Here is a 17,774-nt window from a genome sequence, read left to right as displayed (position 1 = left end):
CCCCAGGGACCAAACCAGAGCATTTGACCAAGCAAGGACCCACCATGGAATGGAGGAAAAGCTATAACCTCACCACCACCATCACCAGCTTGTCTATCCCCCTAGCCCAAAACCCAGGGCCTGTGTAACTTAAGGACAAACCAGGAAGGAGCTGGTATCCCCCTTCTATACTGCAAGTGATAAGAAGCTAAGGCCCAGGGGCAAGTGGCTTCCTAGGCTCCACACAGCCTCTCTCTGTGCCCTGAAGGACAAGGACCCTGTTGAACCAAGGATGGTTTCCAGGACCTTGTGCCGAACAGGCCTGCACAGGGTCACCTGTGCCTCAGCACTTCAAAAGAGCAGCCAGGCAGAGATGGGGAGAGGCCTACTGGGATACCATAGTTCTCTGTATGGGTACCACACCACCCCAGCGGGAGGCCAAACCCACCTCAACCTTCTTTCCAATCTGCACATCCCAAAACCCAAGCTTTACCACCCCACAGAGGACCCCTTTTTAAGGGGTCCTCTAGCACGCTCCTGCACATCCCTGGACCATGAGAGAACACATAAGACCAATCATCTTGCACTTGCTAGGCCAGTGCAGACCCATCCAGAGCTCTCTCTGGCCAGTCCTATCAGGCCAAGGCCACTCTGGACCTGCCCCCGTTCTATACCCTTTTCTCCTAATTCCCAGGCTCCTATTTCAGCTGCTTGAGCTACAAGCCATGCATGATCAAGCTTCCTGAAATCTTCTGAGCCACCTTTGCTTCCTTCATCAGCTTCCTAGAATGGGATCTGGTACCCCTTATCTGGCCTTCAGAACCCAAGATGCCAAGATTCCCTCGGGTTCTAATGTCACAGGGTCCAGCCACAGAAAGGGCTGGAGTCTCAACCCCAGATGACAAAGTGGCTCCCATATGCTGCTTCTGACAGGAAGCTCATCACTTCAGAGCCCTTTGAAAGGTATCAGGAAGTCCTTCTTCCCACCCTGTCCAGTTCCTGGGAGAAGTGGCTGCACTGATTTTGAAATCCTTTTGAAAATGCTTTTCCTTTGTTTTGTTTTATTTAGAAATTTCCCAAATTTTTACCAAATTAAAGAGACAACCACAAGAATGTGTAGCCTGGGTGGACGACTGTCATAAACAACCCCTCCCCCACTTCCCAGTCTCCCCCTAAACCACGGCCCCCCAACTCAGCAGCAAAAAATGCTAAACACGAATAAAAAAATACACAGCAACGTGGACAAAGCTTGGTAAGGGACCATGGTATGTGCAGACACACGTGTAACACACCACTGCACAGTATGAATGAACATGTACAGGGCATGCACATGTGTGTACTTAGTATGTACTTAGTGCACATGTATGATACATGCATGCTTGCGCACATGCATGCACACTCAAATATGCACACATACGTATCTGCATTCAAGCATATACAACACTGCTGCAAGGTAGCCCTTCCCCAGTCCTGGTTATGACATGGATGAAAGAACTCCAGCTAAAACAGGCTGCTGGACACTGTTCTTCACACTGTCCCTCCTAGCAGTCACTTGGCCTCTCTCTCTGCCTCAGTTTCCTCTTCACCTCCCCAGCACTCCTCAAAGTGCTTTGGAGAATCCAGTGGAACAGGGAGGGGATGGCGGGCTCTGAATGTCGGCCCACACAGCCACGTGGTGGGAGGCCTACTTCTGTGTCCCAAAGAGACCATTGGAGCAGGAGACTCTTCAGCTACTCCAGGACCAGATACCCTTGGCCCTAGGAACAGGGAAGCCATAGGGACTGAAGAAGCCCTTGAATAATCAGAGGAGATGCAGAGATGGCCCCAGGATAGGCCACAGGCATGCTTTAGCGCCACTCTGGTCTGCACCCCAAGGTACCATGATGCCAGTCTGTACTCTCAAACATAATCTCTAGGGTAGCACACCCCAAGTCTGTACCCTCAGTCTGTGGCCCCAAGACTTCAGGTGTTGCAGCCCTTCCCTACAATCCTTCCTCTTCTTCTCCTGCTAGAAGCAGCCCTGGGCAAAGTGACTCTTGGAGGTTGCTTGCAACATATTGTTGCCAATGGGTCCTGCCCTGAGAGGAGCAGTTCCTTGGCCCAGGACACTCAGTTTTAAGAAGCCAAGTTGGACACAGATGCGGTTGTGCACACTTGTAATCCCAGCACTCTGGGAAGCTGAGGTAAGAGGACCAGAAGTTTGAGCCCAGTCTGGGCTACTTAGTGCAATCCTGTCTTCAAAAAAATTTTAAAAATATTTTAAAAGAATTGGAGATGTAACTCATGGCAAAGGCCCTGGATTTAATCTACTAGTATCACAAAAGAAGAGGGAGGATATAAAAGAGGAGAGGAAGAGGAAAGAAGAAGGAGGGGGATGGGATGAGGGAGGCAAGTTGGGATTCAAATCTAGGAACTTCCTGCCCCAAAGCTCATTAGGCTGCTGGCCTGTAGGTCAGAGGCCCAGCTCTGACAGCTCCCTGCCCAGAGGTGCCTGTTCACCCACCTTCTTAGCCCTGTTGTCCAGCTCGGATGCCTCTCCCACCCTGAGAGGCATCAGTCAACGCTTGGCCCAGAGGGACTCCCCTGACGGGGGATGCCAGGCACTGGGAGGCTCTGGGGGCCTGAGGAGGCTCTCAGTGCCGCCAGAATCTCCTCTCCAGGAAGATAGGCTCCTGCACTCTGTGAAAGCTGATCCAGGTCATGGAATTTTGCTGGCACAGAGACAGGAAGGAGAGGATCTTGGCCTTCCAAAATGTTTACTACATCAGGAAATTAATTCAGTACGCACCAGCTTCAGTGACGAGAATAAACACACATGCGCGCACGCGCGTTCACACACACACACACACACACACACACACACACGCACTCTAACTCAGGACAAATGAATGCAAATTCAGCCCAATTCAAGGGGAGGCCAAGAAGGCGCAGTCAGGCCACAGCCACAGACCATGAGCCAGGCAGGACATCCCTCCCCGGCTTGGCCCCCACCCACACTGCTGGGGCTGTCACCTGCACACAAGGTCAGGCTCTATTTCCCCACTGACGCCCTGCCAGGGGGTGCTGCTACCCTGCAGCCTCAGGAATGCGTCTTTCCAGAGCCTAGGCTGGAGACCCAGCCAGCACCATGCTGATGTGCAGCTGGCCGGGGGCGGGTCCTGGCCTGCCCTGCTGCCCTGCCTCCCCGGATCCCCACTCCCAAGCCATTGGGCCCTCCTCATACTCATCTGGGACAGGCCTGAGCAACAGGGTAACAGGGCAATGTGCTTGTGCAAGGGGAGGATGGGACTCAGAGGTCCATGGGGTGGGGGCTTGACGGAGAGGACCTGAGTGGGGAGGGCAGTGCCAGTGAGGGGACTGCACAAGGAAGGCTGCTACTAGAGGCACAGGGTGTAGCTTCTCACACTGGCTGCATGGCCTCTACCAAGGCTGATCTGTACAATGGGATAATCTCACATGGCTGCCAAACTGACTGAGGGGAAGCTCTGGGTCCTCCTCTTTTTTCCTGCATCCTAATATCCATTAGCCTAACACATCAGCCCTCAGTGCTCCCTGCCTGCCGTCATCTGGGGGCATGCCCTTCCCTGGAGATCTCCCCAGCCCATCTCCTTGGCTGCATCTCTAAGTCATGAGTCCCCATTTTATAGACCAATATGGGTACTTACAAAGCGTGGAGACTGCCACCACTTTCCTGGCCCCGTGGGTATGTCCATGCCAATAGTTGGTCCTATGGTTCAAGAAGCTACATGGCACCTTAATGGTGTGCAAGGGTGGCAGGATGGAGCCTGGAGATCCAAGGAAGGTCCAGCTGGCCTTGGTCTTCCCGAATGGCTCCCACAGCCATAGAGATCTGCCTTCGCCCTAAGAGCTTCATTTTTCTTGATCTTTCTCCAGCCCGAATCCCTGGACAGACTGTCCAGGCTCTGGCTCTGCCCTCATGACTCAGAAAGTACCCTGATGCTGAAGCCATGCCAAACCCCCAGACCAGGTTATGACCTTCACATGTGTCAAGGGCTCAGATGTGGCATAGGCTGCCTGGGGAGCCCATGAAACATCTGGACCCTTGGAATACCTTTTGCAAACAAAAAAAGGAGGCATCCCGATCTTCTAACAGTGCCAGATGTGAATTCACTGGGGTCTTTATATGTTGGCCAGAGGTGCTTATCCTCAGCAAGTGCCCAGGGTCTCTTCTTCCTTTAGAGAGACCACTATCTACCACCTCCCAACCTACTCAGGTCTGGCCTCTAATTTGCACTTTCTACCTCCATGCTACCTGCTGGCCATCCCTGCTTGGACCAAACTCTTGTGACTCTGACCTACAGCCAGGATAGCCTCAACCCTACTGAAAGTCATTCTGAGGATTCTCAACTCAAACAGGGTCAATCAGATGCCTGATTGGGACCTATGGTTCTGTCACTTCCCAACCCAGTACCCACTCACTGGGGTCATATTATCAACAGTGGCCCTCACTGCCCAGCCCCCAGCCTCAGAAGCCCTTTCTCCCTGTCTCCCAGTGGAAGTGAGAGGTTGCCCTCTTTCATTAATGCCTGTGACCACCTGTGTGAGAAGTAGAGAAGCTAACATGGAAGCGGGGGGGAGTGTATATATATACTGAGTCCCCAAGAGGAATATAATTATTATATATCCCAACTATATACCAACAATTTTTTTAAAAAAATTCTAAAAATTTAAATTAAAAAAAAGCAAGCATCAGCTAACAGCTTCTTTCATCCCTGAACTCAAAGCATGGCCAGTCCACGTAGGCCCAAAGACAGGAAAGAAGAGATGGCTGAGAAAGGATCAGAGGCCAGTAGTAAAGATATTTCTATCATTCTTATCTACAGTTCTCAAAGCCAAGAGCTAGCCAACCCCTGTCTGGGCACAGAACACCAGGGCACCCCTTAAAGGGTCCTGGAGGTCCTAGGAGACACAGCAAGGCCTTCCCAATGGTCTTTGAGGCTCCTGAGAACTTGAAAGTAGAGACTTCTGCCTTGCACAGATGGAATGACTGCCAGGCAGGGATTAGGAGGCCCTCCCCTAGCACAGGAATAGTGCTGCTACACTCTGCCCCAGCTGTAGCCAGTCACCAGCCAATCACCTCCCCTGTGTCCCCAGCATCCTCATCTTCTTCTGAGCCTTTTCCCTTCTAGACTGAGTTCTGTACTGGCAAGAACCAAATACACCTTATCTCCAAGTACCTATGGCATTATTGGCATCTCAAGGTTTTCTATTGGGGGCACCTGGAGAGAAGGCTGGACCACCAGGAATCCAGACCCAGCTGGCAGCAGGGACTTCCTTCTCTTGCTGAGGCTCAGCTAAGTTCAGTCTGGACAGAATTCCTTGTCTCTGCCCAGCACTCCTTTCCCCTCTCATCCCTGCCAGGCAGTTTGTCGCTGTTATCTCCTGTCCTGTTGGGCTTTATGCCTAGGGCATAAGACCAACCTCTCTCTACTTGACTCCCAGGCTCTGGGAAACGACTCAGCCAAACCCACTCCTCTCTTCCGAGAGGGAAACAAAGCCCCAACCACTCACCATGCCCAGCACCTGTTGCCTGGGACCCTTGAATGTGCCCCTCCCACCTGTGGCTTGGGAGCCCTCAGGAACACCTGCCTCTCCCCAGAGTAGATCCTGTGGCCAACTCAAGCCCTGGTCCTCCAGAAGAAGCTCCTATGCCCACCAATCACTTACACTATGAGATGTCTTTAGCCATCCCCATGATGACCTCTACAACTGGTACAGGGTAACTGGTTCCAAAGGGCTGGTGGGTGCCAAGCTGCTGACCTGGCACCCAGCATGCCCCTTTGCCCATCTATCTGCTAGCCATGTGGAAAGAACCAAGGATGCCACATGAGACCTCTGAGGGTAGAGCCAACTCAATTGTACAGCAATGTTTACTTACATCTGCCCTCTGCATGGCCAGCATAGCAACCTGGGTGGGCTTCAGGTTAGGCACTGGGGGGCAGAGGTGGTTCCCAATGTTCTCACAGGTCCACATCAAGAATGTCCACCCCACAATTGTCCATACATGGTGGATAGATCTGGAAGACCAGACCTGCAAGGCCACCTGAGACCAGCCTGAAGTTTCCAAGTGGGGTACAAGGGCTCTCTTCCAGGAGGCCCAGATTCTTTCCTCATGCCTCCCAATAAGTGGTTTTGCTTTTCAGCCTCACTATATTTGCACTGGAATTGGGTACCTATTATATCCCTGGCTGAGTTCCAGGTCCCCTGTGCTCCTGACTGAGGAAGGCTGGTTCCCTACACAGAGCAAAGGTGTCCAGGCCAAAGCCCCAGCCTCCTACCTGAGACGTACAGACTGTTTATTCTAAGCCAGTAAGAAACCCACTCAAGGGCAACTTTCCTGAGAGAGGTGGCCCCTCCATCCCAGACAGCCCAGATTACAGTGGGAATATGCCAGAGCGGGTGCCAGGACAGCCGCCTTGTTATCTCAGACACTGACGTCACCGTCTGTGGGGGTGACAGGGGGGTCACTTCCCGGGGCCAGACAGGAAACCTGCCCAGTGCAGGAGGTCCCAGCCTACAACCTGCCCACCACTGGGTCTTGGCAAGTAGGTTCCACTCTGTACCCTCTTGGACTCCTCCTGGCCCTGTTCAACTGCCAACACCTTCCACTCTGCCCTGGGCAGCTCTTCCTGCATTCAAAGTCTTCAGGACAAGTGGCCAGCCCTGGCCAGCTCTGCTGAGCTCCCTGAGCTGGGTCTTGGGGGACAGTCACGTCGGGCTGGGATCAGGGTTTATTTCACAGAATTCTTTCACCTCTGAATGCCTGGAGGACAATGAGTGGGATGGTGGGAGGACAAGCTTTAGGATGATAGTAAAGGACTTCCAGAGCATCCTTTCTTCCAGGCAGGCCTTTGGATTGAGGTGGAAGAAACAAAGAAGAAAGGAAGCCAGGCCCTACAGATTTAAGGGTGCCGGGGCAGGAGGACCTGAGAGACAGAGAGACCCAGTGGCACAGTGGGAGGTAGGTGGCATTTCCTCCAGGCCAGGCACATTCATGGCCAAAGGAAGACAGCTCTAATGCCAACCAGGCACCTTACCTAGAAACCCCTCCTCAGGCCCAGCAGGCCTTCATGGTCCTTGAAATAGAGACTCCTGGGCTCACCACTTTCCCACATGAGAGTCCTCTTAGCACCCACCGAGGGCAAGGCCCACCCCTCCCTACTCTCCACTGCATAGCCAACTTCTGGCCAGCAGTGCTCATGCCTCCCTTCCAGGAGCTTCCTCTGGGACACCTCCTTACTGCTCCCTTCTGCAGCCTCCTCGTGGCTGTTCCAGCATTCACTATGTCAAACTCCCCTTTGGGTCCCCAAAATGTCAGCACTCCTTTCTTTCCCTCTGCATTATTCCTCTTCCTGTGTCCCATGGCACACTCCACTGGGTACTGTTTGGGGTTTAGGAGAATAGTTTCTGTGGTCAGAAAGAGGGGTACCCTTCACCTTCAGGAAAAGGCACTTGCCAAATTCCTTCTTTCCAACAGCACTCCGGACGATCTTGTGAAATTATCTTACAGAACAGCCCCAGGTCAGAGGAGAATGCACTTTGACAAGGTTCTGGAGAGCCAGCAGAGCCCTTTGTTACACTGGTAGCCACTGCATCCTCAGACCCTCTGATGATCCCTACATTCTTGCATCATTTCCATCTTAGAAAGAGAAGATCCAGGCTGGGGATTTAGCTCAGCGGCATAAGCGCCTGCCTTGCAAGCAGGTGGTTGTGAGTTCGATCCCTGATACCGATAAAAATGTAAAAAAGACAAAAAAAAAAAAAAAAGAGAAGATCCTGAGAAGACAGTTCCATATTCTGACTCTGATGTCAGTCATAACTCTTGATCATTCAAAATCTGCAGGTACAGATACAGAGGGTACAGAGGGTGAAATGAAGTAGCACTGTATTTCTTGGCAAAGGAATTTATTGTAAAGGTTTTCTTAGTAATAAGCATCCCCAGTTATTAAATCAGGATGCTACAAAACTCTGTTGGCTATGTGGATGCATGGGTAGTTGGGGGTAAATGAGTAGGGATAAAGATGGGTGAGTGGATGAATGGATGGATGGATACATAGATGGGTGGATGGATAGTTGGTTAGATAATAAAGTAGTAAATAACTAGATAAGTAGATTAGTGAACAGTTGGACAACTGAAGAGTAAACTAGATATGTGGATAAATCTGTTTGCTGAACAGATATGTGAATGCTTGCTGGGGGATGGATATGTTTAGATGGTACATAGGTAGATATATGGCAAATAGGTAAATGAACAGACAAAAAAGTAAGATTGAATAAGTAGATGACCAGGTTGCTAGGGAGATTTAAAAAAGTGAATGGCTGGATAAATTAATGAGTGGTTGGGGCGAGTGATTGGGTGCATGCATGGATAGATGCATAACTGGGTAATTAGATTAATAAATGTGGGGGCTGGGGATTTAGCTCAGTGGCATAAGCGCCTGCCTTGCAAGCAGGCAGTCGTGAGTTCAATCCCTGGTACTGATAAAAAGGAAAAAGACAAAAAAAAAAAAACGGAATGTAGATTAATGAGTGTATGAAAGGGTAGATGAATGGCTTGGGTAGGCAGGTGTATAGAAGGATATATTTGTGGTAAAAGAATGGAAGAAAGGAGGGAATAAAGGTACATGAATAAAATGACAAAGATCTAGATATGAGGATGAGTGGGTGAGTCAGTAGATTAGTAGACAGATAAATGAGTTATAAGATGGATTGACAGATAATTAAAACTACAGAAGAGTAGAGAGTGAGTGGGTAGATGGAAGCACATAAGAGGGTACACATGAATACACAGCTGAGAGAGAGCTCATTGGATGGATGGATGGGTGGGTGGGTGGATGGATGGATGGATGGATGGATGAATGGGTTTAGAGATGGAGGGATGGGTAGATGGGTAAATGAGTGAGAGGATAAATGTGTTTGGATGAGGATAGATATGTGGATGGGCAAATGGATGAATGGAAGAATGACTGGGTGGAAGGAACGACCAGAGTTTGGGTATGTGATGGTGAGTCCAGATGGATGTGTGAATAGATGTGTGGGTAGAAGGGGGCTGGGAGTACATGGAAAGGCAGGCAGACAGTTGGATGGAGTGGATCCTCTAAAGGCACTTTCTTTGGCTAGGCTCTGAGTCATGGTGAGTGGCTATAGAGGTACACTCCAACCAGAATGTCAGCTTCTCAATCCCCAAATAAGTGGATAAAGTCCGCTCTGGCAGGCCCAGGGGCAGGAAGTCCGAGTGGGGTGGGAGGCCCCACGCCAGGAGCTGAAGTCAGTTCCTTTTTTTTTCTAAACAATGGGGCCTTGCCTGGTCCCTCCTGTACCTCCACCCAGCTCGACCCAAGCTCCCTCCTCATCTGATGGGGTGCTGGGGCCCTCGAGCAGGATACAGGGAACTGGGGAAGTAGGAGGGCCGGGCCATAGAGACCTGGGTCTGCACAGCTGGCAAAGGGCCCCGCATGGCAAAGATGACTCTGCTTGGGCTCAGGCTTCTGGAGTCAGCCGCCTCTGGGGGAGGGGGAGGACAAGGGTGGGCAGAGTAACACCTTCCACCCTTTGCTTCCATCCAGGTGACTGCTTTGGTATCTTATTTTTGTCTCTGTTTTTAAATCTCCTACATAGCTGGATGGCTCCAGCCCCCCTTTTGTCCTTTCTTACAACCACCCTATCTTCTCTGTCTTCTCCCTTTCCTCCTCTTACTGCCCTGTCCCACCTTAGTCGGCCTGGCAAGAGAGAAGGCTTGTTAAGCAGAGTAAGTAAGTTCAGGTTGGTTTCTTCCCAATACCAAGGGAGGAGGGTGCAGTTCTTCATGTAAACCGCTGCATATCTCCCCACTTTCTGTTGTTCTTGGGGAGAGGCTGGCTGGGCAGTGGCCTTGGCTGCCTGTCTTCATGCCCCGAAGACTTGAAGCTGCTTGCCCCAGCTCAAGGACCCTAGGGAATGTGCCAAGGTCCTTGGGCCCGCCCCAAAGGCCTCTAGGTGACCACACACAGCAGGGAGTCATACTGCAGGCAGCTGTCAGATCTCCCTCACCTCCTAATCTTCTTTGATCCTGACAACCTCCAGGTAGGGGCAGCCATGGGACCCCAGGCAGGTGAGAGGGGGAACCCAGGAAGAGCTAAGGTAACCTCACTCCTGGGGTCGACTCCACCCAGCGCTAGGTTGCAGAATGAGGCCAGTCATGGGGATACTAGCCCTGAGCAGGAGGGTCTCAGGAGCCTGCTCACTGTCCCCTTGGGCTCTTGTGCAGCTACAGGTCCAGCCTGTTGCTAGGATTAGTGCCTGGATTAGCCTACCAAGTTTCCAGAGCCTCAAGTGTCCCAGTCACGGTACTATAGAAACCTGGCCTCAGGCTCAGTGGCCCCTTGCTTCCCTGCAGTCCCAGCCTGAGCGTCAGTCCCTCCTGGAAAAGACCGGGAGTGCAGGGACACAGTGGGCCTGGACCTGAACTCCTACCAAGCCCTGAAGCCTACCCTGTTCACCAGAGGCGTAAAGAGTTTGGGATTCTAGAATCAGCTGGGTCACATCATGCTGAAAGCTCCATGCAGAACACATCTTGGCTGGTTATCACTACCCGCAAAGCACACTGGGAAACCTCCCTCCCCAAGCTATCTTCTCAGACCCCCTTTCATGTAGATCTTTGTGCTCTCCATTTGCTCTGACACCCATCTGCTCTGGAGCCTGGGTCAGTCCTCAGTGGTGTGCCCCATCAGGGGGGGCAGCTCATAAGACCTAACAGACAGGCAAACCTGAGGAAGGAGGGGTGTGCAACTTCTGGAGAAGCACAAAGTATGCAGCAGGCCCTGAGCACCTCCTGCCTAGGCAGGGCACCCTGGCCGGGTCCTCTGCAGCACCACAGCCTGCACAGGTGCTGGCTGCCTATTGTCTCTTCACTCAGCTGTCCTGGCTCTCCAGCAGGAAATGGTCAGCACTGAGCCCCACATTCACTCCACGAGGTCTCTCCTTTTTTCCTTTCCTGAGCTCAGGATGTTCCTCCTCAACTCCTGACCAGCTGCTACTCACTTTCCAGTGCCTATAAGGTGGCTCCACTTCTCTGGCTTGGGTTTTGGTCCTTTTCAGTCTGTTCACTCAGGAGCCACAGGATCCTTAACATCTAAGACAGACCCTGAAACAGCGTAGTTCTTAGCTTTCTCAGAGTTTTGGGGAACCCTCCATCGCCAGTTCTCCTTGGCCTCTGGATTGTGCTTCCAACCCACTCTGCTTGCTTCCATCATGTGCTCTCTTCTCCATGTCCTGGAAATGCACACTGCTGCCATTCAGGGCTTCAGACCTGCTTCTCCTGCCACCAGGCACTTTCCCCAAGATGTCCATGTGGGTGTCTGGTAGGGGACACATGGATGGATAGATGGGTAGATGGAGAGACAGATAGATACAGGGGTGGTGGATGGATGGTGAAGGGCTCCATGTAGTAGGATGAATAGACAAATGGATGAATGATGATCATGTGGATAGAAGGATGGGTGGTCAGGCAGATGAGTGAATGGATGGATGCATGAGTGGTGAGTTAATAATGAATGAGAGCCTCTTCTCTGAACCCCAGCCTTGAAATATGGCCAAAAGAAAAGACCCAGACAGGCAGCTGTGTGCCAAGACCAAGACAGAGGAGTCAAGCAGGGCCATGTAGGTATCACTGGCAGAACATACCTCTTCTACCCTGTGCGCTGCCATGTGCACAGTGCCTCCTCAAACGGGCCACTCTCAGCCATCTATAGGCTTCCCTGCAGATCCTTAGACCCAGGCTAAGCCCCTCTGCTTCATCCTTGTTGAACCTTGTGATTCAGGCCAGTCCTCTTTGTCTATTCCTCTGCTGTATGCCATCTCTGACCTGGGAGGAAGGTGGACACTCTCGGCCATGTAGCTGGGTTGGGCTCTGTGCCCTCCCAGTCCTTGCAAGTTTTCTCCCCACTGGTTCTTCCCCTCATTTCTAGAAGATTCTAGTTCATGCCTGCCAGAGATAGTATTGGTTATCTGTCAGTGCATAAGAAATTACCCCAAACTTAAACCGATATGGACATGAAGTATTTATCATCTCAGCTTCTGTAGATCCGGAATGCAGGAACAACCTCAATGGATTGTAGTGGCTCAGGGACCCAGGGCACTGCAGTTGCCATGGGCACTTTGAAGATTCAACTGGACTGCCTCTCCTCCCTAGGGAGTACATGAAGGCATAGCAAAGTGGGGTTCTGAGACAGACAGCTCAGTTCTCCCTATGGGTTGCATGGGCTGTCTGAAGTCCTTGCTGCATGGTGGCAGCAGCTTCCCCAGAGCACAACAGCCTGAGACAGAGAGAAGAGAGGAGGACACCGTAATCTTCTTTATGATCAGCCTCAGGCATCACATTCCCACTTCTACTGCAGGGCGGATTCCGCGGTGGGGTTCCTGGGGGAGGCTCCCCAGCTGAAATCCAGGGCCATCCTAGAAGCATAATTAGTGACAACACACTCTTCCTTCTGCAACAAAACAGCACAGAACAAAAGAAGTCCTGGGTGAGGTGACCCCATATCACTGCGTATCACCCTTTTACCCTTCCTTGCCTGACAGTCGGTGACTCATGGAGTGTCCCCCTTCCCAGACCCCCTCCATCCCCTTGGCTTCCTTATCCTCCTGCCCCACAGCCCTCACCTCTGTCCTGGGCTCCTGTCCATCTTTCTCTCCGGCCCTCAGGCCCCTGACCAGGTCCACCCCCCCCCACCCTGTTTCCTCTCACTCCTCTCACTTACTAAGTCTAGTGCTGGAACAGCCACTCTGCCACCCCCAGCGGGGACACTTGCCACAGGTGCTGGAAGCGTGATGCATGGAGCTCCAAAAGAGGCCTGATCCCCAGCAGCGCCATCATGGAGGAGACTGTCCCTTTTGCCCTGACTCCACAGGCTTGCTAGATTTGCTGGCCACAGGCAGGGGAGAGGCCAGGCCCTGAGGTGGGATGCAGAAGGCCTCTGACCCAGCTGCAGAAGCCTCTGGGAGAACGGTGTCAGAAAAAGTAGGGTGCTGGGGTCCTTCCCCACCTTCCCTGGGCCCAGGCTCCTGGGAGAGAAGAGAAGGGAGAGAAGAAAGAAGGGAGAAGGAAAAAAAGAGAGAGAGGAAAAGGCGAGTATAAAGAAAGGAGGGAAGGAGGAGAGAGGAAGAAAGCAAGAGGGAAGAGAGAAGGAAGGGATAAAAGAGGAAGGGGAGAGGACCCACACAGGGACTGACTGGGAATCAGGCGGCCCAGTGGCCTCCAGTCCCGCCAGTTCCCCAAACCGGGCCTCTCGTACATTTGAGAGCCCTTCTCCCCAGGGCTGACCGAGACTGGGAGAGGTCAGGGCTTTTTGCAGGAACTCTGCTGACGGGGCAGGGGCGGAGGGGTGAGGAATAGCTCCTCTTTGCCTCTCCCTTGCCGTCCACAGGTCAGTGCCCAGTCCTGGCCTGGTGTCCCCCAGCCCAGGCCCATCGGCCTCCCCAGAGCTCCTGGCTGTGCCGCAGCTGGGGCAGAGCCTTTAAAGTGACGTCAGTGAGGCAAGCAACGTCATGGCCCTGGGGCTGGAGCCGAGCGGGGTCATTTTTTTTATTAAAAAGCAAAACCTAAACCAAGAAAACAAAGTGATTAAGTTTCTCCTCAGAACAGCAGGCCCTGTAAAGCCAGGAGCAACCGTCTTGTTGGGTGCTTCGACCCTCGTCTGCCTTGCAGGAAAACAACTGAATTACAGTCACAAACAGGAAGCAGCTGGCCCTCCCTGAAACAGGGAGGGCTGGGGTCTCTAGATGGGGGGGACACTGGAGCTTGGCACTAGGCCAGGTGAGACTGTATCAGCGCTCAAGTAAACAGGCAGGTTGAACCTCCACAAGCCTCTGAGTTTTAGACACGGCCAGGGGAGACCAGGTGTGTTCAGAATGGCTCCCCAGCCCACAGCCCCCTACCCCTCTGCTTGAGCTCCCACCAGTAGCCAGGGTCCTTGAGAGAGCAGGAGAGGGGGCAGGTAACCATGCTAGGCAGATCCAGATCAGGTTTCCTGCAAAGCCAGGGGACTGCAGCTGGGCACGGTGTGTTGGGCCTGCTGTACACAGAGTCTGTGAAAGAGTGGCCCCCCAAAATCCCCTCCTGCAGCACAGGTTCAGTTGTGGACATGGAAGAGGGGGTTTCTGCATATTTCAGTGCTGGGCTCTGGGCAAAGCTGAGACTCAGCCTGGAGGGAGCAGGGAGGACAGAAGATCAGAATGGAGCAGGGGAGTGCATAGCACAGGCTGGCAGGCCGCTGCCATCAGTCACCAGGGAGCCCATCATCAGTGAGATGAGTGGGGCCAGGGGAGCCAGGGCTAGGTGTGAGTGGCACCTGTTGGCCTTGGTGCAGTGAGTTCCTTGCCAAAGGGAGAACACAAAGAAAGACCCCAAGTGGGTCATAGCACTGGGGTTAGGGAGTTAAAAACCCAAAATCTAGGCAGGTGTGGTGGTACATACTTGTAATCCCAACTACTCATGAGGCTGAGACAGGAGGATCCCAAGTTCAAGGCTAGCCCAGGGGATTTAGTGAGACTATAAAAAAAAAAAAAAAAGCTGGGTATTTAGCTTAGTGGTAGGGTGCTTGCCTAGCATGTGCAAAGCCCTGAGTTCCACCCTCATCACCAAAATAAAAATAAAAAACTAAAATGAAATGAAGTAAAATAAGTAAATCTAATGTTGGTTATAGATGCAAGCTTGTACACCTCAGCTTCTTAGGTTCTAACTGGCTGAGGACACTCATCCTACCCTAGTGATGGTAGGGGAGAGTCCATCTGAGTCAGGTGTTAAATAAGAGGGACAAGTATTTTCTTTTTTTTGTTTTGTTTTTCAAGTAAGTTTTCCCTATGTAATCCAGACTGGCCTCAAACTCAAATTCTTCCTGCCAAGTGCTAGAATTTACAGACATGTGCCACTATATGTGGCTCAGAGAGGCAAATTTTAAAGAAATGTTCTAACACAAGAAGACTTTTAAAACAGCAAAAGACAAGCTCTAGACTGACACCCATTAGAACCTCGTGATTCTGATGCACAGAGGAAGAGGGTACAGAGAGAGAAGCGAAGTCCGAAGACCTGAGTGTCTGCATGGGGGATATTAAACCTGCAGAGAAACAGGTTCAGTGCATTTTACACATCAACTGCGGCCCAAGGAACAAAGAGGAATGACTTCACAAATCGTCTTGAAACAACTGGTTAATCAATAAAAAACAAAATTAGAGAGAAAAGTTATATCCACACCAAAAACCTGCACCTGAATGTAACCACTCGAACTCAGAGGTAACCATGATGATGCCTGTCGGTAGGTACATCCATGGGAGACAATGTTCTCAGGGTGGTTAGGCGTTTGTTACCAACCACAGGAGTTGCGGAGAACCCTAAATGTGTATGCCTAAAAGTAACGCACTAGTCTGAAAAGGGCCATGCATGTGATTCCCACTCCGGCTTCCAGAAAATGCAAACTATGGTGATGGTAGGGAGGTCAGTGGCTGGCAGGGAGGAAGGTGGGGAGGAGGGTTGGAGCACCGAAGATCTTCAGCATCTGGAAAGAAGCCTGCATGGTGCTGTGATGGCGTACACATATCACTGCACATCTGTCCAAGTTCATGGTCACTCCAGCAGCAAACAATGAAGTAGACTGGACACTTTAGTTCACAGTGTGTACCCATGTTGGTCTGCGGTGACAGTGAAGGTTTCACATGAATTCAGATGCTGATAACAGAGGAAGTTGGGTGAAGCGTGAGGTGAGGGACCCTGCTTCCTGCTTGATTCTTCTGTAGACCTAGTGAGCTTTGCTTTTGTCCAGGGACTGTCTTCATTGTTCTCCGTTACCACGGCCACCAGCTTCTTTCAAGGGGCCAGTTGTTCTTATGTGTTATCCCATGGGAGCTCCAGCTCATAGAGTCTGCTCTTCCCAAAGGGAAACTGAGACACAACAATGGTGGGCAACAGGCTAGGATTTGTCACACTGAACACACTTACTTCTGTGTTGACCCCAGAAGAAAATGGTGCCATGACTCAAACATCCTGGCCTCAGAACCCCTCATGTTACTAGAAATTACTGAGGACCCTCTCAAGAGCTTATGCTTATACAATGCTATACCTCCTGACAATAACCAGATTAGAAGTCACAACTAAGTCATGGAAACTTTTTAAATGTTTTAAAATTTTTGGAAATGAATGAATTGAAATTCATAAGTATTTATGCACCTAAAAGACCTTTTAAAAAATAAAACAGGCCATGTTGGAACTTAGGACGCTGGGAAGCCAAGCAAGCACCTCCCCTCCCTGGTAAGCGGTGGTGGTCTGGCAGACTGCGACCCTTCCAGGGGGAGAACCACCAGTGTCTCCTGAAATCCGTGCCATGCTGGAACTTATGAAGCTGGGAAACCAAGCAACCAACCTACCTCTCTGCTAAGCAATAGTGAACCTACTGGTGCATGGTCTGGAGTCAAACATCCCACTTCCCCTACCCCTCTTCTCCTGTCCCCACTATTAGCAAATGGGAACCAGAAATCTGAGCGTCTCCTGGGAGGTTGACCATAGCAAATAAGGGGGACTTCCTTCTACCATCTCTTTGAAGGCAAATATTTTTATTACTGGTTAGTTCTATTCTGATTAATGGTACTGCTCTACTCAATATTCTGTTTTGATAAGTTCTATAATGTTCTGTATTTCATTTTATTTTGCTACACTTGATTGAAAGAACTATTGTAAAGATAATGAAATATACTGTGATACCTATCACTGTTATTCCCGTAACCTGCTGTGAAGTTCTGTACCAACTTCACTGTACGATCTTGGTTGGCTTTATTATGTCTTGTTCTGTTGTATTTTACTACTTTCAAAATAAAATTTAAAAAAATAAAAAATAATCATAACTAGGCTTTTCAAGGAGAACAGAAAGTTGCTTTGTGTTCTAGAAATGTCTGTGGTTTGCTGGAAGGTGGTGGATTCCCATTCACATCTCTACATTAGGACCTCTCAATGTGTTATTTGCTCTATGTGTAGGAGGGAGGTATATGAAGATATATCCAAGCCTATTGGGTTAGAAAAGAAAGAATATTTTTTAATTAAAAGTTATATTAATACATGTTTGCAGTACATAATGATTACAGTCATCACGGGGAGTTGGTACATGTATGTAACACATCTCAATTCCTCTTGCTTCCCCTTGCCCTTCTCTCCTTCTCTTCCTTCCATCTCTAAATATCCTTATTTTAATAGGCTTCCATATGTTTGTGGATTTACTCTTTGATATTACCTCAAAACTCAGTAAGTGCTCATTTCTGAAAGATTAGCTATGATGCAGAATCTGAAGCCTTATCATTGAGCTTTTAAGACTTTACTAAAATCCATCAGTTGAGGAAATGATGGAGATGTGGGGATGAAATATGATGTGGGCTTGGAGGAGGCCCTGGAATGGAAAGAGGGCAGAAGTAAAGACCTTGGCATGATCCACATGAAGCCGGAGGCTGGCTGCATGGTCACAGTTGATGTCAGAGTCCTGACTGTCAGGAGGTAGGACGTAGGTACACAGACTCTGAAAATCTGTACACAAAGCAGGCATCTTGTCTGTGAATATAAAATTATTCCCAAAAAAGGTTTATTGGAGGAAAAATCCACTGGTCTACCTTGTATTTCAGAGTCTTTCCTGTATGTATTTCCAAAACATTCTCTATCAATCATTTGGAAAGCTGTTTGTACAGCCCTTATGGAAATCTTAGCACCAAGCTCCTCAGGAAGGTCTACAGGGATTGGGAAATTGTCCTGCTTCATGAAACAA

At 50.5% G+C, this 17,774-nt stretch overlaps 1 long non-coding RNA gene across 1 annotated transcript; it reads right to left on the bottom strand.

Annotated features, from left to right (window-relative positions):
- Positions 1-12,014: 12,014 nt before the first annotated feature.
- LOC106027350 (uncharacterized) lies at positions 12,015-13,644 on the bottom strand. Its single transcript, XR_001200943.2, has 2 exons — positions 12,738-13,644; positions 12,015-12,467 (listed from the first exon to the last, which is right to left on the bottom strand). It is a non-coding gene; the product is annotated as an uncharacterized LOC106027350 (long non-coding RNA).
- Between the last annotated feature and the right edge of the window lie 4,130 nt (positions 13,645-17,774).

This window comes from Cavia porcellus, unplaced genomic scaffold (assembly GCF_034190915.1).
Source record: "Cavia porcellus strain 051 isolate PalLab524CR breed Dunkin Hartley unplaced genomic scaffold, mCavPor4.1 scaffold_17, whole genome shotgun sequence".
NCBI classification, from domain to species: domain Eukaryota; kingdom Metazoa; phylum Chordata; class Mammalia; order Rodentia; family Caviidae; genus Cavia; species Cavia porcellus.
This window is presented reverse-complemented; position numbering and strand designations above follow the sequence as displayed.